A 20,387-nucleotide genomic window follows, 5' to 3' on the forward strand; every position below is an offset into this window, starting at 1 on the left:
CTGTTGGCAGACATGGTACTGCATTGCTACACAGCACCAGCTCCTTGCCTTCGTGGCAGCAGATGGTGCAGTACGACTGCTAGCCGTCATTGTTGTCTCCTGGGTGCTCCTGGCTGACCTCGGTGAGGTCAGTCAAGGGTGCCTGGGCAGACATGAATGCTCCTGGAAGACCTCAGTGAGGTCAGTTGGGGCACCTGGACATAAATGGGAGTGACTCCTGGTCATTCTCTTCTTTAAGTTTTGTCTCATGGAGATTCAGTCCTGCGTGGAATATCATGCGAGCTGGAGGCTTCTGCCTCAGGCTGCTTTCCCAGCCAGCAGCACCGTGCGGTTGCACCTACCCCAGACTACCCCTTGCTCCCATGGCTCAAGAAGCCTGTACAGTAGTAAGGAGCAGTTCAATTATAGGCTGAGCAAGTGCAGAATGGTGTTAGAATGTGCATTTGGACATTTAAAAGCTCGCTGGTGCAGTTTACTGACTAGGTTAGACCTCAGCTAAACCAATATTCCCATTGTTATTACTGCTTGCTGTGTGCTCCACAATAACTGTGACAGTAAGGAGGAGATGTTTATGGTGCGGTGGGAGGTTGAGGCAAATCACCTGGCCACTGATTAAGCGCCGCCAGACACCAGGGTGGTTAGAAAAGCACAGCAGGGCGCGTTGCGAATCAGAGAAGCTTTGGAAACCAGTTTCATGACTGGTCAGGCTATGGTGTGAAAGTTCTGTTTGTTTCTCCTTGATGAAAACCCGCCCTCTTGGTTCACTCTACTTCCCTGTAAGCCAACCGCCCTCCTCTCCCCACTTTGATTACCACTTGCAGAGGCAATAAAGTCACTGTTGTTTCAAATTCATGCATTCTTTATTAATTCACCACACCAATGGGGGGATAACTGCCAAGGTAGTCCAGGAGCGGTGGGGGAAGAGGGAAGCACCAGGTGGGGTGGTAGAGGAGGGGAGGAGGGAAGGACAAGGCCACACTGCACTTCAAAACTTATTGAATGCCAGCTTTCTGTTGCTTTGGCAGTCCTCTGGGGTGAAGTGGAGTTCTGATAGCACAGATTCCTCTCCCTGTACAGTGATCAGATCCAGTACCTCCCGTTCGGTCCATGCTGCAGCTCTTTTGTGATTCTGGGACTCCATGGTCACCTCTGCTGATGAAATCTGCACGGTCTCCTCTGAGCTCGCTATGCTGGCCAAACAGGAAATGAAATTCAAAAGTTTACGGGCTTTTTCTGTCTACCTGGCCAGTGCATCTGAGTTGAGAGTGCTGTCCAGAGTTGTCACAATGGAGCACTCTGGGATAGCTCCTGGAGGCCAATACCGTCGAATTGCATCCACACTACCCCAAATTCAACCCAGCAAAGTCTATTTCAGTGCTAATCTTCTCATTAGGGAAGAGTACAGAAATTGATTTTAAGAGCCCTTTAAGTCGACAAAAATGGATTCGTCGTGTGGACGGGTGCAGGGTTAAATCGATCTAATGCTGCTAAATTCAACCTGAACTCATAGTGTAGACCAGGGCTGAGAAATCGCATGTGGAATATGTATGTCAAAATACTTAAATTCCTGTGTCCGTATCTGTAAAATGAGACACTGACCTCCTTTGTAAAGTGCTTTGAGATGAAACTGTAAGCTATATATGAGGTTGATCATATTATTATTATTATGGTCTGCTGTCATATGGCAAGTGAACCCTGCTGTTTCAGGTGAATTTTTTCAGCCTCAGTGCTGTGCTTATTGACTTGACTAAATACAGAAACAGAATGAATGCCTATAAAACCTTTGAGAGATGAGTACACCTCAGAGTTTAGAACAAGTTGAATGAAATTTACAAACCCCAAGATTGCCTAACTTCATGTCAGGTCCTCACATCACAGGATTGTGCCTGGGCCCATATCTTTTTTCCCAGTCCTGCACAGCAATGTCAATTTTTAAAGTCTCATTTTTCTCCTACGTGGGATCTCTCCAGGAGTCTCCAAATAACCATAGGACTAAACAAAAATGTAATCTGTGAAGCAGGTTATTAACAAACTGTTCAATTTTAATCTTTTCAGTTTCTGTACCAATAGACGTTTGAGGCTGGAGATATCTGGATTGTGCTTTAAACTGAGAAATTTCAAACTCAGTACCTCTAGGAGACTGGGAAAGCTCTGCCATGCACAGAGGTTAGCCATATAGTAGTGCAAACATACCTTTTGATGCAGGGCTGCCCAGAGGATTCAGGGGGCCTGGGACAAAGCGGGGGACCTGTGGTGCTTGTACTCACCTGGCGGTGGTCCGGGTCTTGGGTGGCATTTTGGTGGCGGGGGGCCCTTCAGTCGCTTCGCGTCTTGGGCAGCACTGAAGGGCCCCCCACTGCCGAAATGCCACCGAAGACCCGGACAGCCGCCGGGCCAGGGCTTGCGGGGCCTGGGCCGATTGCTCCACTTGCCCCCCCTCTGGGCGGCCCTGTTTTGATGAGAGGGGGAGATCTTAAGAAGCTACACAGTATGCATAGTCATTAAGTTTTAATCACCAAATACTGCTGGATTGTACAAAAGGAAACAGGCATTAGCCTGTCAGGATGAATTCTACTGATCGATCAATAAGTCTAGGAAAGTACTCTTCTCCTTATTCACAGACAGCGGGTAAGCCTATGGGGGCACTCCTATTGCAGGAGTGAGGATGTGTGTAGTGTTTCTTTAAAACTGGAGCAGAAGCAGAAGGGATGATCCATCCCCTGTGAGCCACATGATTAAGGGAGGCCTCGTCCTCCTAGTTCTCTGTTTCCCCATTCCAGCATCTTCCTGCCTTAAACTAAAAGGATTTCTAGGTGGTTATTTTCTCCCTCAGCAGAACAAATATTACCAGCTATGAGTGTGTCCCAAAGCCCATTGAAGACAATGCATCTTGGATCAGATCCCATTTGCACCTGTGTTTTGTGTACAACGAACACAATACCAGGGGAAAAAATTCCTTCCCATTGGTTTTCTGTTTGGATTCTCAGCTGCCCATTTCCTGAAACTTCCACTGAAACCTGCAAGATATTGGGATCACTGGTTCTGCACAGCCTTCTATTTAGCACCACTCCGATTATAATTACCTCACCTTTCTAATAAATGCTTATGGAACAATATTTATGAGCTGTTTCCTCTCTCTCCTCCATAGACACTAAGAAGCTAGTGTTCAGTGACAACAAACAGTGAATTAATTTTCTCTACTGCTGTGATCCAACAGCCCTTTGGGGCGGAATAGCAATATTAGCAATGACTGGCTGAAGTAACAATGACTCAGAAGCAGACCTGAGACAAAAGGTACAACTAGCATGAGGAATTCAGTTCACAATAGTACTCCTTTGAATTTCATCAGTCTGAGGAAGATGCCGAAACAGGAAAAGGGAGCGGGGGAAAGAGCAGATGAAGACCTTTAGGAGAAATGTCAAGAAAGAAATGAATAAATGGGTAACTTAGAAAACAAACAAACCCCACTATTACTTATTCAGAGGAGCTCCCTATAGAGAGTGTCAGCATGACAAAGGAAAAGTGAAGCACCAAACCCCAGAGTTCTTTGGGTGAACAGTCTGGCATCTGTTTGCTTTTGGGGGCAAAACTCAAAAACGTTTTTGTGCAATTTGTCACACTTGGAAACATTCTGGACATCTTGCCTTCGCTTCAGAAGTCACCTGTAGCATTCGAATTTCCAAGATCTTTCATTTCTTCAGTCAAAAGCAGCTCTCGCAGCTACCAATAACGGGGCCCTGAAAACCAAAATGCAAAAAGATTTAAACTCTTTTAAAATAAAGGAACAAATTGCCCTCAAATCCCCTCTACAAACACACCCCACTCCTCGCAATGCCTCACAAAGACAGGGGATTTCCATTTTGTATTCAGTTGGTTATTTCATGGACTATCTCAGTGTCTGGAGGGCTTACCTTCCCAAAAGCATTTTTCTCCTTTTGTCTCTGAAGCACTCAGTCCTATAGAACCGTGGTTCTCAACTGGGTTTCAGGAGGGGTCTGCCAAAAGAAACCAGAGCGCATGCAAAAAATAAAAGCTGTTTCACCTCATGCTATTTGGACACATTGCTTTTTCTTTTCTTTATTACCAGAACACGTGTTCATTTTCCTGCATGATATGCTGAAACCTACTGGCTTCAGTAGGGCCAGCATTAGGGGGTTGCAAGCAGGGCAACTGCCTGGGGCCCCATGCCACAGGGGTGCTGTGCAGTGAGGCTCAGGCTTCAGCTTTAGCCCCAGGTGGCAGGGCTTGGGCTTGGGCTTCTGCCCTGGGCGGCAGGGCTTGGCCATATTAATACTTGAACATAATATTCATGTTTTAATTTTAGTACTATCTTATCCTTTTTTCAATGTGTATTTAACTGTAGAACTATCAGTTTAATACAGTTTTTAATCTACTGGATATGCAGAAAAACAGTTGTTGGGGCACAGGTGGGCTGTGGACTTTTTATAGCATGTTGGTGGGGGGACTGAGAAAGAAAAAGATTGCAAGCCTCTGCTATAGAACTTCCTCTGAACACTTAAACAAGGGGAACAGGAAAATGAACTGGAGTTAATCCTGCGTTCACCAGGTAGCACAGAAGGCCTCTGCAACTGTTTATTTTTTCTTCTTAAATTAAAATAAGTTGCTCCCTTTCCCTTTGCAACAGTTGAAGCTCCTGTTAGGCTAAGAGACCCCCTAGGAACATTGGGTTTCATAGAGTGAGGCCGGCTCTTAGCAAGCCATGCTGGTTTCTGCCACATGATTAGGGCTCTACCAAATTCATGGTCCATTATGGTCAATTTCACGATAGTAGGATTTTTAAAATTGTAAATTTAATGATTTCAGCTAGTTAAATCTGAAATTTCACAGTGTTGTAATTGTAGGGGTCCTGACCCAAAGGAGTTCTGGGAGGCGGTTGCAAGGTTATTGTCAGGGGAGGTTGTGGTATTGCCCCCTTACTTCTGCACTGCTGCTGATGGGGTGCTGCCTTCAGAGCTGGGCGCCTGGCCAACAGCTGCTGCTCTCCAGCCCCCCAGCTCTGAAGGCAGTGCAGAAGTAAAGGTGGCAATACCGTGACTCCCCTAAAATAACCTTGTGACCTCCTGCAACTCCCTTTTGGGTCAGAACCCCCAGTTTGAGAAACGCTGGTCTCCTCTGTGAAATCTGTATAGTATAGGGTAAAAGGACACAAAAGACCAAATTTCACAGTGAGAGACCAGATTTCACAGTCCATGACTTGTTTTTCATGGCCACAAATTTGGTAGGACCCTACACATGGTATATGAACAACCAGGGCACAATAATCTTCCTGATGACTGGAATTGGGTAGTTTCTCTTCAAATAATTGGTAGGCCCTCGAGTGGGGCTCCTGATCTTCTACTGCTGAAGCCACCAGAACCCATGTAGCAGTATGCATACGTAGCTAGGCCTTGTATGGTTGTATATACAGGCAAGTCGCATCTTAGGCACATTCAGGGCCGGCTTTAGGCCGATTCGCCCGATTCCTGGGAATTGGGCCCCGCGCCTTAGAGAGCCTCGCGCTTTAGGCGCCTTTTAAATTTTTTTACTTACCCCGGCTGCGGTCTGCTCCGGGGTCTTCCATGGCCCCGCTCCCCTGACCAAAGCGCCGGTGGGAGTGCGGCTGCCCCACAGCCTCGCTCTCCCAGCCGGAGCTTCGGCCAGAGCGCGACAAGCCCCGCGGCCCCGGCTGGAGCTCCGGCTGGAGCGCAACAAGACCCGTGCCCCCAGCTGGAGCTCCGGGTCCTTTAAATAGCCCCCAGAGCCCTGGGGTATTCCAGCTGCCTCTGCCACCCTGGTCCTTTAAATAGCTGCCAGAGCCCCGCCGCCCCCATGCATTCCCCAGGGCTCCCACGGCTATTTAAAAGGTCCAGGGCGGGGTAGAAGCAGGGAAGCCCCGGGCCCTTTAAATAGCCCCCAGAGCCCTGGGATTGCAGGGGGCTTGGGGGCTTTTTAAAGGGCCGGGGCTCCAGCTGCCTCGGCTGCACCCCCTGCCCTGCCTGCACCAGCCCCGCCCCCGCTGCCTGCAGCCAGCTCTGCACCCCCTGCCCACAGCCAGCCCCTACTAAACCCCCTGCCCTGTCTCCAGCTAACCCCTGCCACACATCCCTGCCCGCACCAGCCCTGCACTGCCCGCTCTGCCCTGTCTCCAGCCAACCCCTGCTGCACCCCCTTGCCTGAAGCCAGCCAGTCCCATACTCCTGTCTCCAGCCCTGCCAACCCCTGCTGCACCCCCCTGTGGCCCTGCCTGAAGCCAGCCCGCCCCACACTCCCCTGTCTCCAGCCAGCCCCGCACCCCTTGCCCTGCCTGCAGCCAGACCCTACCTCCAGTCAGCCCCTGCCTTGAACCAGCCCCATGTCCACTGCTGCCCTGCAGTTCCTAGGCCAGTAACCTGCACATCTGCTTCAATGAAGGGGTCAGGAAGCAGCGGGGACCCACACACGTGCACACCCCCAGGGAGTGGCAGGGACCCACACATGTGAAACAGCGGTCATTAATAACCAATCAACAGCATATATGATGCAATGTACATAATATACAATTTTATTATTTATATAGTGATGGAAAGTAAATAATACTTGGAAGAAATGGAAGGCTTTTTTTTACACTAGCACCTGTACAGCACCAGTCTTTCAAGCACTCTCCTCAGGACTTTGCCTGTCCCACTTTGCTTTGCAGGTTAGCAACAAGTGCATCCTGAGCCTTCTTGAAGAGTGTTCCTCTGAAGTGTCCAGCCCGTCACAGGGCACTCACAATAATTACCAGGTTCACTACTCCCAAGGAAATATACTATACACACACCAGCTTGTTTGAGTCAACTGTCAGCTCCGGTGTAACAACCCAGCACTGTAATCTATTTATAGTGAAAACAAATACAGTGCATGTTTATTAACAAAGGTTAAGATTTAAGAGACAGTGAGCAATTGTAAAAAGAACAGCAGGTTACAAGTAAAACAAAATATAACACTCTTCCTTGAGCTCAAAACTTAACTGGCTACAATCCATATCTAAAGCAGTCTTATCTCACCTAAACCTTTTCTGTAGAGCTTGCTAGTTTCAGTTCAGCATCCAGAACATTCACAAATAACACCCCCACACATACCCCGCCACAGGTGTTCCTCAGTGACATCAAAATGTCCTTTTGCTTCTCCTTTTACTTCCCCAAATCCATTGTCTTTGTTCCCCCCGTCAGGCTGACTCCTGGGGTACAGACTCCGCTGTGCTATCCCCTGTTGAGTTCACATCCCCATATTGGTTCCCTATATAAATGGGTTTGCAGTATATTGGCTTGCAATGTTAATTTACAATGAACACAGATAAATCAGCATTCCTTTGTCTAGGAAAACCTCGTGGGTCAACCCTGCCAGGGACACCGGCCCTACAATATATTTTCAGTACATACCTACAACTTCTTAAATATCACCCGAATGTACATGACACAATAATTATGAGGATCAGTATGACATCAGCTTTCATCTGACACCCCACATGACCTTTATGGTTAAATACTGTAAATGCCATGTATTATGTGTACTGAGTTTGTCAGATCTGATAGGAGTGGCTGTAACAGAACAGGGGACCCTTTGCCAGTTGGCACTGAAGGGCTCTTAGGGTCACAGTGAACACTTCCCATTAGCACACAGCAAAACCTTATCCGACATCCCCCAGTGCCAGTGAGTCAAAGACAGCACAATTACCAGTATAAGTACCAGTGTTTGTAATTCTAGAAGAGTGAGCTGAAAAATCATTTTTCACATGAACATAAACGAATCCAAGAATGAGTCAAAGGTGCAATAACTGTATGAGGAGGCCATCAGCTGGGGCTGTGAGATAGGTCCACTGCCTGGTAAATCAACACTTGAGCAGATCTGTTCCGTTAGAAACCACTCCCCCATTGAATGGCTGTGTGTGCGCTCATCCTGCACATCACCCTAGCTGAAACTCTTGTGGTTTCTAGGCAGCAGCTCCGCCAGCTGCCCAAAATGAAAAGACTCTCCAGCCAAGTTAGAAGGAGCTGTACTAAGCCTGATTGAAGTGTCTCTTTATATTTACCAGTGCTTTTTGCCAGGTGCAGAAATATGTTTACAATGAATACATAAGGCTCATTGTTTTAAGATCCACCTAATAACAAAGAAGAAACTAAATTTCAGATAATAACACCTGCTCTTATCGTCAGTAGATCTCATAGCATTTTACAAATTATTCCCATATTACAGATAGGAAAACTGATGCACAGAGCAATGAAGTGACTTGCCCAAGGTCATCCTGCAGACCAGTTGTGGAGCCAGGAATAGAACCCAGGTCTCCTGAGTTAGAGTTCACTGTTTGCTCCAGTAGAAGCCCCTAAGAATTCCTTATACAGCACTGCTAATCCTCCATTTGACCCACTTTCATCTCTTCCCTAAGCCCCACAGGCCCTATGTTATAGGCTCTATCCTTCTCTCCATGGCAATGCAAAGTACGTAATTACTAAGCTATCTGGGTTAGCCAACAATGATAAATTTTCTCTTTCTAAAACATATGTGATTTCTACACTGATCAAAAGCTGACAGTGCTGTTAGTCATTGCTCTAAGAAGGGAAGATAATGAAAAATATCACTCCCATGAATAAGGGGCAATTGAGCTGTAACATTATTAGCTCTTTTTTGCTGTGAAATATGAAAGTGCAAGAAGATTAAACAGCATTTTGTGAGCAACCTGCTCTTTTAGGAAAAGCCAAACAAGCTTTAGGAGATTGCCTAAATATAGGAATTGCTGCATTTTTGAGTCCAGGCTATGGAGCAAGGGAAGCTCTGATAAAAGAAAATGTTCAAGGGAGACCAGAGTGGGAAGAGACATTTCTAAAGCACAAAGGGCCTGATCCTGCAGTGCTAATGCAGACAAATCTTTACAATGGCAATTTGCGTATGTTAGGACTGCAGGATCTGTGTCAAAAGGAGGAGGAGGAAGACAACACATTATCAAGAACATCCTTCATTTGTCCTCTAATTCTCTTTGTCTCTGTCCATGGTTTAGCATTGCCACACACAAAGCACTGGGATTTCTGATATCGCTTACAATGGGGGAGGGGATTACAATTATAAGAAAGAGCCTAAAGATGTATGTAATAATTGTGTGTTAATGTCCAATATTCAGCTGGGAGACCAGAATAGCTACTTTTAGACTGGGGGAAATGCCTTCTGTTCTTTTTGTGTGTTTAAATCAGAGAATTACCTGAGAAACAAGCTGAAGCAGTGACATAAACCAAGGGCCCAGATCTGCACCTTCCTCTGTAAATCAGGCAGTTGGGCCTCTAATTTCTCAGTTTGTCCCCCCGCCGCTATGCCCCTGGCAAAAGTTAACAAGACAAAATCTCAGCCTGGATTTAGAATTTCCTGGTTTTGTCAGGCTGTGTGTGTCACACCTTTTGTGTTGGTTACACACTCATCTGTTCTCAGGGTGTTTCTCCACTGCAGAATTATCCTGGTATCAGCATCCAGATCTAAGCACCCAAGTTAGCCTGGGCTGCCTATGAGCAGCCACACTGCCAAGCCCTATCCAAGTTACTGTATCCTCTTCACTGGTGCTGCGCTCCCCTGTATGCGTCCTGAGGAGTTCTGGAGCATATTGTACGGCTCTTTGTGCTGCCGTAAGCTGAGCCACTCTATGATTTTTCCCAGTGAATTGTGGGAGAACTTGCCTGTCCTTCTGGACACATAAAAGAATTGTGGGAAGGCGTTGGAGGGCTGTCAGCAGCACTCGACAGATTCAGCCTGTATCCTCATTGCATAGTGGGCAGGTTACCAGGCTAAGTAAAAGCAGCATCCGAGCTCTGAATCAGGCACCTACTCTGTGCCAGGTAGCTTGGGTATAAAGCAGCACCAAACTTGGGTGAGAGGATTTGGTGCATGGATGGGAGGGGAATAACACCCAAGTAAGAGCCTAGGCTGACTGCAGTGAAGACATGCCCTCAGTTTGAGCATTGGCCTGCTAAACCCAGGGTTGTGAGTTCAATCCTTGAAGGGGCCATTTAGGGATTGGCCCTGCTTTGAGCAGGGAGTTGGACTAGATGCTCTCCTGAGATCCCTAATAATCTATGATTTATCATATAAATAAAGACAATAAGTGCCTGTCACAGTGGTCCATGCCTTTGGATTTTATCCCATGTTCCTTTCCCCTCTCTTCTTTACCTACCCTCCTGCTTCCTCTTTTAAACTTTTAGACAGGCCCCTTGCACAAACATCTGAGAAACACTTTAAAGCAAGAGAGCTTTTAAAGGGTTTTGTTTATCATAGTGAAAATGAGAGTGATATGCCTTCAGGCTGCACAGGAAATGTAACCACCCTGGGCAGGAGCTGTACACTTGTGGTTGTTGAGGTCCTTTTGCCATTTCGTCACTGCATGAGTCAAGCTTAAAAACCAAGCAGAGCCAGCCTAGAGGACATGACACACAAAGAGCATGTATTGGGCAAGTCGTTAGCCACTCTCTGTCTCTGCAAAACACCTCCCCACTTCATAGGGCTGCTGTGAGGCTTAATTCACTACTATTTGTAAAGCACATTGAGAGACCTCAGCTGGACCGCAACTAGAGCAGAGCCAAGTATGAATATTTTAAACAGTGAACGTATTAAGAAATGACAGTAACAATAGCTAACAATAATTAGCTTCCTGTTCATTTCCAGATGCAATTCAATGTGTCCATGTTCTTCTAGGAAACATTTTGTGGTTGATGTCCCAGATGTACAGATGCGGCCACATTTCTTTTTGGGGCAATTCCAGCCACCTCCTCCATGGCTGTGTAAGGTCCCCGGTCAGCATAGCTTGGTGTCATCGGGAGGAAAAGAATTTGAGGGATCAGACATGGAGTGCACACCATGTTTGCTGCACAGTCCCCTGCACGGAATCTGTGTTCTGCACCATACAGGGGTAGACTGGGGGATGTTTGGCATCAGGGCCAGGGAATCCCCCACAGTACAGATCCTCTTGTGCTTGCTCTTGTGAAGGATGTGGGCAAAAGGGGAGCTAAAGCAGACTTCATGGCATGGAGGGAAAGATTTCCCCACCCCCACGCATCAGTCTATTATCCAGCCCAGCTCCTTGAGTTTAGGCACTGGGCTGAGGATTTGGCCATTAGTGTCCTAAGTACCTAAAAGTTGGGATCTATGGGGCTGCTAGAGCTTAGAGCTCCAAGAGGTTTCCATGAGGGCTGTGAGCTGGAGATCTCAGTGGAGGGCGCTTGACTCAGTAATTAGCTCTTCCACTTTGCCTGACAGAACCAGGCTGCTGTGCTCTGTGGCACGCTGCAAGGTTGATCCAAGCAAGTGAGTTTAGAAAGGAGAGGTTTAGTTTGGATGGGCTTGTTTAGCAGGGGTAGGAGATCTTTTCAGTGTCTCTTTAGCCTGAGGAGGATTTGAATAGTGTATGCATGTGGGGTTTTAAGTATGTCTATGTGCCCAGAGACTTGCTGACCAGTGCAGCAAGCCAATGGAAAGAATAAATAAAACAGCTTAATGAATAAAATGTGACAGGAATTGTTGCTACAGAAAGTCACATGTTGACTTTGAAACAGGGCTTCATGTGACCGTTGGCTGTGTTACATAGTCTGGAGACCACAGAGCAGTCTGGCTTGTGGAAAGTTCACTCTTGCTCATGCTTCATAGGAGCATGTGCCTCAGCTTCCTGAACGAAAGCAGCTAGTTACTCACCAGGATTCCAGTCATTCACTACACATGTGAGTAACTTTATACAAGGGCACAAGTGGTTGAAGATCAGAGCCCATGTTTTCTGCAATCAGCCACTTTCCTGCTTCTTTAGGGTAGAGTGGCGTGGGTCAGTGGGGTAGGAGTGTGGCAGGCAAATAAAAAGGGGAGACAGGAGAATTGCAATGTCCTTTTATGAATTCAGTCTGAACAGTGCTTGGGCCAAATTCTGTCCTCTGTTACTCCTGGGCAACTTCAATGGGTAGATTAGGGATACAGTTACAGCAATTCACGTAAAAATCACAGTGCTGAGACGTTAATTTCATTGCTATAAATCCCTGTTTACGTGCTGCACCCAAAAGGGGAAAAATACCAGAGTGGGGTGTCATTGTGCGAGGCACTGTACAAACATATACGAGACAGTCACTCTGCTGAAGAGTTTAGCGTCTAAACGAAGGGTGGGAGAAAAGAAACGCTGTTAGCCCCTTTCTACAGACGGGACATGGCAGCACAAAGGGACTGATTTGCCTAAGATCATACAGGAAGTCAGTGACCCGGAACTGAACTTAGATCTTCAGTCCAGTGTTTTTACATGTCTGGACAGTACTGGGCAAATTGCCTCAGTGACATTCTGTGATGGATTGAATAAATCTTCATTACACCATTTTTATTGGGAAAGCTGTTAGTCTGCCAGCAACCTTATGTACTGACTCGTAAGACTTATAAAATAGTTTAGCTGACTATGGATCAAAGAGCTACCATCTCAAGGCTGTTTGACTTCGAGAAAATCTAGCAAAACCAAGCTTATTGGCATGCATTTTTCATTCACTATGTGACTTGGCCATAACTTTTCTTTCCTCTGTCATTTTGTCCTAAGTCTATAGCATGTTATGACTGTTCCACACTACTGCACCAATGTCATTTTCTGACCATTTCATTTTATGATTCTAAGGAAAGAAATTAGATTTGGTTTTATTGCCAAATGCTCAATCACTGGAGAAGATGGCATGTTGGCATTCACACACTTTGTTTTAGGCTTACAGTATACTCCCGATTACCTGAATAGCACAGGGGACATGGATTTTATTTGGGTAATTGGGAGTTTGGATTATTGAGAGGGCAGGATCCATTCAGCAGTGGGGTGGCTTCCTCTGCAGATGGGGTCTCCTCCTCGCAGTCTTGGCCAAGGGTCTCTGCTCTACCCTGCCAGGACCACATCCCTACTACCACCACCACCACCACTGCACCTTGCAGAGATCTGGTATCACTGGCCCTGTGGCAGCACAGGGAGCCCTCTGCAGCCCTGATGTCACAGTCCTGCTCATTCACTCCTGTAGCAGTGGGGCTGCACAAGGCTCCCTGAGGTGCTGCAAGAGCCACTGAGCAGATGGGTGGCCTCCCCCATAGCCGTAGGTGAGGGCTCATCCTCCTCCTTCTCCTACCAGTCCTGGCCGGGAGGTCTCTGCTCTATTATCCAAACCTCCTCATTATCTGAACCTCTTCCCTTGTCCCCCAGCATGAGATACCTTCCCTCTGAAGTATGTATCTCATGCTGGGGGACAAGGGAAGAGGTTCAGATAATGCGGGGGTTCTGATAACAGGGTTTTGGATAAATGGGAGTATACTGCATATGAAATCGGTTTTTGAGAGGAGTAACAATGTGGGCTCCGCATTTTCATTATAAACCTTCCTTTTCAGAGCTTTACCTCTTGGTTGTAATAAATGAGTCTAGCACAAGAGCAGATGATTTTTATTTATTGACACGATTTTTGAATTAGGAAAGTGTAAAGAAAATAACTCATTGTGGGTTTCATGTCAGGCACATGAATAGCACAGAAATGGAGGAGGAGCCAGATTTCCAAAGGCATTTCAGCACCTAAAAATGCAGCTAGGTACTCCTCATGATTTACAAAAGCGCCTAAGCAGGTTAGGCGCCTAACTCCCATTGACTTTCCTGAGGGCTTTCAAAATTAATTTTGCAGGTAATTTGTTCATTTGGCGCCATTATCAGACACTCATTTTGTGACATCAAATACAGTGACTCCACTATATAAGATGTCACTGACTGGCCAAAGGGATGACACCACAGAGCTTGGGTATATTGCTATCTACCCACTTACTGCTGCCCTCTGTTTTATTCCCTCCCATATAGTATTTTCATTTAAAAAGAAATTAAGTCAAGAATCCTGTAGAAATTAAAAGCAAGGGATAATGAACAAAAGTGACTGAGAGGTTGTAAGATATCACATGACTTTGTTACGTTATGTGCCCACAGCACACTTCAGAATTTTAAGCATTTAGCATAAAAAGCTACATGGAGAAGTTACACACAAAAATGTGTGCCTCAGTTTCTGAGGCATCATTTCATTCAAGGGCAGAGTGACAGTCTTGGAGGTGCAGCCTGTGGGCACGACCACAAAAAATTGCAGTGTGGAGATCAGGAGATCAGCAGCTAAACCTGTCTGTCAGTTTACACGTATCCTTCCCTTTCTCTCTCTGCAAAATGAGGATGATGATAATACTTAGCACTTGTAGGGTGCTTTCTCGTCCATAGATTACAAAGCCTTTTACAAGGGATGGCAAATAGCATTTGCCCGTTTTATTTGCCTCTCTGGGACACAGAGAGGTTGGAAGGCTGGATCAGCAGAGAAGGAGGAATTAGGCAGGACACCACGGGAATGGCAGGCCCAGACTGAGTGGAGGCAGGGCCAACAGAGAAGAATTGTCGTCCTTCCTTTGGGCTCAGCAAACATTTCTGGCAAAAGGTAATAGCTCCAGACTGTATTGCCTTTCGTGCTTCTTCTCCCGTTCCCTGCCCCAGGGAACCTCTTGGGCAATCAGCTACAGCCAGACACATCATTGATAGTTTTGTTGAATTTGAGCCATATTTACAGGAAGTGAGATGGGCTTGCTGGAAGCATAGAGCTGTCACTGTGGTGCAGAGTCTCCATGTGGACAGCCCCAGCATCCTGTATATTCCTTGGGATCCAGGGATTTGTGGGTGAACCTTACAATCTATGCCGGAGGGCCACCCCACCAATGGAACAATAAGCAAAGTCATCGCCTCCCACACCCCTCATCCCCAGTCCCACCCCAGAGCCTGCACCTCCAGCTGGAACCTTTACATACTCCTGCACCCCAGCTCCCTGCCCCAGCCCAGATCCTGCACCCCTCATTTCTGGCCCAACCCCAGAGCCCATATCCCCAGCTGCAGCCCTCATCCCCTGCCCCATGAAAATGAGTCAGTGAGTGAGGGTGTGCAACAGAGGGAGGGTGGGATGGAGTGAGTGGGCGGGTGGGGCCTCAGAGAAGACTCAGGGCAGTGGTGGGGCAAGGGTGTTCAGTTTTGTGCAGTTAGAAAGTTGGCAATCTTACCTAGTACCAATTTAAAGATCTACTAGTAAACATTAAAAACAAATCTCCCTTTCTCTCACTCCTTCTCCCATCTGTTTAGACTGTAAGGTTTTTGGCACAAGGACTTAGTGTGTTTATACGGTGCCTAGAAAAATGGAGCCTCCATTTCTGTTAGGGCCTCTAGACACTACTGTAATACAGTAATAATAAATAACGTGCTAGCAGAACATTATTTGGCATCAGAGTGTGAGTTTCTTAGATATGCATCAAGCTTATTTATAAAGAGATCAAAACCCATATACCATTTTTTCAGTATGTCTACACAAAAGAGAAAAATAATTGTTATTTTCAATTACAAATAGACTAAGAGAACACCAAACATAGAGGTTACAGTCTCTTTGTTGATCCAACCCCTTTGTAATTCTTTGGACCGCAAAGGGCTGGAAAGCCCACAGATTTCCCTAGCTGGGCATTCTTCTGACATGGGGGGTTCACAAGTGACATAGAGCTGTTTAATTAGCTCCTATGCCACCCACACTATGGCTCCTGCCTTATGAGGCTTGGAGTTGTGCCTGAAGTGCTACAGCACTCTGGCTATTCTCAGCTGGCATACAGGCCCCTGCAGGATACACACAACCAACATATTTTAAGAGAGTCCTGAGGCTGCTCTAAATTATGCTAGCACCAGGGCTGGTTTAGAACCACCTTCAGGGGGAGGGAGCCTCAAGTCAGTGGGCTCCCCGCCCCTTCAACTGTGCCCATAGATGCAGCTGAAATATAGGCCAGTGACTGAAATTACTCAGATTCATTCTCTTGTAAGCTATACACTGAGCAGTGGACTAATGAGCCCAAACCACACAGAGCTTCATTCACCATGCTGAGGAGAACCAAAGGAAACAACAATGGTTTAGTTCATACCCCTACATGGAAATATCCAGGTGGGGCCAGGAAACTCATTGATGTTCACCTCATAGAGAGTCCTCAGAAATCTTCCCTGGGAGTCCAGCACCCAAACACTGCAGATCCACAGAGATCTCAGGGATCTGCTGGGAGTTATGGGGTGTTTGTGCTTCAGTACCAGCTATGGGCCCCAGGCAACCTGGCAGTTGCACTGCTACAGACTCAAGTCTTAAGTGTCCCATGGGGTTAGTAGGTACCAGTGTGCTTCCCTCACCAAACCCATCCCATTTATCCCACCACAAGCCTCCTCATACCTTACCTGGGGCCTTGGAAACAGCTGGTCCCCACCTTTTATGCAGGGAGGCGGAATTCCACTCCTGGGTCCTACAGGTGCAATCTAGCCTAGCATTATTTTCAATTACAAATTGTAACTGGATTATACAATCATAGTCTACAAAGTGCCTGGTGATTAAAATGGTCTGCTTCAGTCTTTTCTCCAGAGGAAACTATTGCCTCAGCTTTCTCATCTTCAATACATTTCACAGCAGCCTCACGAGAAATGAACACAAAAATACACCCTCAGTGAGGAAATGCCCTGTGTTGGAGATGTCTTTTAGCATCAGCAGGAAGCCAGGGCGTGTTTGCATTTCTAGCAACCTCCAAACCCTAAAAATCTCCCTCTTCTCTGAGGATCTTTCTATTTAAAAGGGAAAGGCACATTCTAAATCACTAGGTAGGAGAAGGAGATAAAGGGATAAATTTCAGCTGGTGTAAATCAGTATAGCTCAATAGTGGTAGTTGAATTCAGCCCTCAGCCCTCCACCTGGGATTAACTAGCTACACTGAGCTAAAACTACCTGTCCCTTGTCCCTGCCAGGGTTTTACATCAAGACAGCTGGCTATATCACTATAATAAAAACACCCTCTTTTTACAATGAAGACATAGTCTAATAGTTCCACAGTCAGGCTCTTAAGCCTGTATTAAACAAACAGCTCATTTGGGAAAGGAAAAAGTCAGCCATGAGGCAAGGAATGACTCCTATGAAAGAGCTACCTTGAAACAGGCCTGCAGGTTTCTTTGTCTCACAAGGTAAGAGTTGAATTCTTAAAGCAGGAGACTGGAAACCCAGGGGAGAACACACTTGTCACGCTTGTTTTCTTCTGGCTTTTTATGCCAATTTCTGTTGCTCTAGTTCTTAATTCCTCCCCACACCATTCAGAAGTGGAGCAGCTCAGTTAGTGTGACCAGATTCCCGATTTTATAGGGACAGTCCCAATTTCTCCCCCCCCCCCCCAATTTTTCACACTTCTTGTCTGGTCACGCTAAGCTCAGTAACCAGTTGGATTCACTCTATCTCTGGAATGGACTGCACCATAATTTCAGTGTCCACCTCCAGATCAGACAGATGTTTGATAAAGAGCCAGAGAACAGTGAACACTCCTGAAGTAGAGTGACTTATGGAGAGCTTTTTCATCATGTCACCATCTTGGATTTTAAAACAAGAAGCAATGAAAGCTTTGAATGAGGTCACTTGAAATGGCCCCCCTAAATACCAAACAATTAATGAAAGAACAGGAGTACTTGTGGCACCTTAGAGACTTTATCTGAGCATAAACTTTCATGGGCTACAGCCCACTTCTTCAGATGCATTGACTGGAACATACAGCAAGAAGATATTTATACATACAGAGAACATGAAAAGGTGGGAGTAGCCATACCAACTGTAAGAGGCCAATCAATTGAGATGAGCTATCATCAGCAGGAGAAAAAAGATTTTTGAAGTGATAATTGAGATGACCCATAGAAGGTGTGAGGATAGTTAACATGGGGAAATAGATTCAATTAGTGTAGCTAGGCCTGTTTCAAGGTAGCTCTTTTACAGGAGTCTATTTCCCCATGTTAACTATCCTCACACCTTCTATGAGTCATCTCGATTATCACTTCAAACATTTTTTTTCTCCTGCTGATGATAGCTCATCTCAGTTGATTGGCCTCTTACAGTTGGTATGGCTACTTCCACCTTTTCATATTCTCTGTATGTATAAATATCTCCTGTCTGTGTGTTCATTTCTATGCATCTGATGAAGTGGGCTGTAGCCCATGAAAGCTTATGCGCAAATAAATTTGTTAGTCTCTAAGGTGCCACAAGTACTCCTGTTCTTTTTGCGGATACAGACTAACATGGCTGCTACTCTGAAACAATTAATGCTAGTCTGACCTCTCTCCAAACTGTCCTCCCTGTACACTCTAGTATGGAGGTGCTAATCTTGTGGTGAGGGAAAGGGAGAGATTAGCATTAATTAGGTCTTGTGTAACAAGGCTGTTTAAATAGCTAACCCTTTCCTTTCCTAGCTTGGTTGTTATCCTGAGTATTGGGTCTTGGATGGGTGTATGGCTGACCTTTCCTTTTCATAACTTGTCCCTTTCGGCGTCGGGAGGAGGGATTAGCACATTTTAAAGTTTGTTTGTTTTTTTAATCAGATCTATAACTCCAACCTTCCAGTTATGCTGAGTAGAGAGTGCTGGCTCTGTAGGGAAGACCCAACACAGTATCTGTCCCTTGAGTTCAGATCTAATGCAGATTTATGATTAATGTTCTTGCCCTGCAGGAAGCCCAGTGGGACATATTCTATAAATCAAATACACTGAATAAAATCCATGGCTCCTGTCCCTGTTCCCCTTTAACCCATCTCTCTCTCTCTCTCCCTCTCTGTAAAAAAGTTAACAGTCTAATGTTTAACATTCGAAGCAATATAGGAATAACTGCATGTCACTACCACAACTGCTATGTGGGCTGTTTGAAGGAACTGCCGTTCAGCATTTGGTTGATCAGAGACTGTGCAAGAGGGCAGGAAAATAGTAATGGGTGGCAGCAGCCACTAACAAAAAAGAAAAATATGAGCAAAGATGGAGCAGTTGTGGATGTCCTTGTGCATGTGTGTATAGATGCCTGTCGGAGTGCACAAGCGTGCGTGCGTGTGTGTGTGTATGTGTGTGTGAGCATAATGAAACAATGTGATAAAATTCCCACTGTCGTAAGCAGAAAAGCACCAAACATGCTGGACCAGATTCTCTGCTGCATCTAGCTAACACTGGACATAGCAGAGTGGGGCAGGGAGCCAGTTTCTGCACCCTCATTCTGCCCTGGCCCTGGAGCAGTTTTGCATAGCCTGCTATATACCATGACACTTGGCAATGGTCATGTAGGTACCATGTGCTAGATGGGGCTTGCCAGAGGGCTTAGTGCTCCAACCGCTCACTCTGCCTGCGCCTCCCAGACACACATCTCCACATCCTCAATACACACTGGGCCAGAGGGGGATAGTTGTGGGAGCTGGCTCCAGGCCTGTCAGGGACTCCCTTTTGCTGTAAGTATTCCCAGCTGGGGACTTAAGGAAGGTTTCTGCTTCCTCTGTGCCACCTGAGAATCTGGACCACTCCTGCATCTAACTATTATTTTATTCTACTCAAAAGTTTGGTAGGTGTTTCCAGAAGACATAGTCTCTGCCCTGGCCGGAAGAACTTACAATTTGAGGCATTGGTCCTGCAAGCTGGAGACCAACTGGCTAGGCAGCAGTTCTGCAGAAAAGAACCTGGGGATTACAGTGGACGAGAAGCTGGATGTCAGCAGTGTGCTCTTGTTGCCAAGAAGGCCAACGGCATATTGGGCTGTATTAGTAGGAGCACTGCCAGCAGATCAAGGGAAGTGATTATTCCCCTCTATTCGACACTGGTGAGGCCACACCTGGAGTACTGTGTCCAGTTTTGGTCCCCCCACTACAGAAAGAATGTGGACAAATTGGAGAGAGTCCAGCGAAAATGGCAACGAAAATTATTAGGGGGCTGGGACACATGAATTACTAGGAGAGGCTGAGAGAATTGGGGTTATTTAGTCTGCAGAAGAGAAGAGTGAGGGGGGATTTGATAGCAGCCTTCAACTACCTTAAGGGGGGTTCCAAAGAGGATGGAGCTAGGCTGTTCTCAGTAGTGGCAGATAACAGAACAAGAAGCAATGGTCTTCAGTTGCAGGGCGGGAGGTCTAGGTTGGATATTAGCAGGGTGGTGAAGCACTGGAATGGGTTACCTAGGGAGATGGTGGAATCTCCATCCTCAGAGGTTTTTAAGGCCTGGCTTGACAAAGCCCTGGCTGGGATGATTTAGTTGGGGTTGGTCCTGCTTTGAGCAGGGGATTGGACTAGATGACCTCCTGAGGGCTCTTCCAACTCTAATATTCTATGATTCTATGATAAGCTGAACTGTCTGGGCCAAACTCTGAAAACCATTGACTTCAATGATGCTCACAGCTGTGAACCAGCTTGCAGGATCAGGGCCTACATTGTAGAAGTGACACAGCAAGCAAGGGTGACACGCAGCAAGGCTAGAGTGGGGTGAGGAAAGATGGAGGGTTACAGCAATACAGCAGGGTGAATATTCAGGACAGTTATGTGCACATCAT

General features: G+C 46.4%; 1 long non-coding RNA gene across 1 annotated transcript; it reads right to left on the minus strand.

Annotated features, from left to right (window-relative positions):
• Positions 1 to 1,092: 1,092 nt before the first annotated feature.
• On the minus strand, positions 1,093 to 4,552 carry LOC115645152. The gene is made up of 3 exons (XR_003998665.1): positions 3,912 to 4,552; positions 3,663 to 3,737; positions 1,093 to 1,190 (listed from the first exon to the last, which is right to left on the minus strand). It is a non-coding gene; the product is annotated as an uncharacterized LOC115645152 (long non-coding RNA).
• Between the last annotated feature and the right edge of the window lie 15,835 nt (positions 4,553 to 20,387).

The sequence above is a fragment of the Gopherus evgoodei genome, chromosome 2 (genome assembly GCF_007399415.2).
Source record: "Gopherus evgoodei ecotype Sinaloan lineage chromosome 2, rGopEvg1_v1.p, whole genome shotgun sequence".
Classification (NCBI taxonomy): Eukaryota; Metazoa; Chordata; order Testudines; family Testudinidae; genus Gopherus; species Gopherus evgoodei.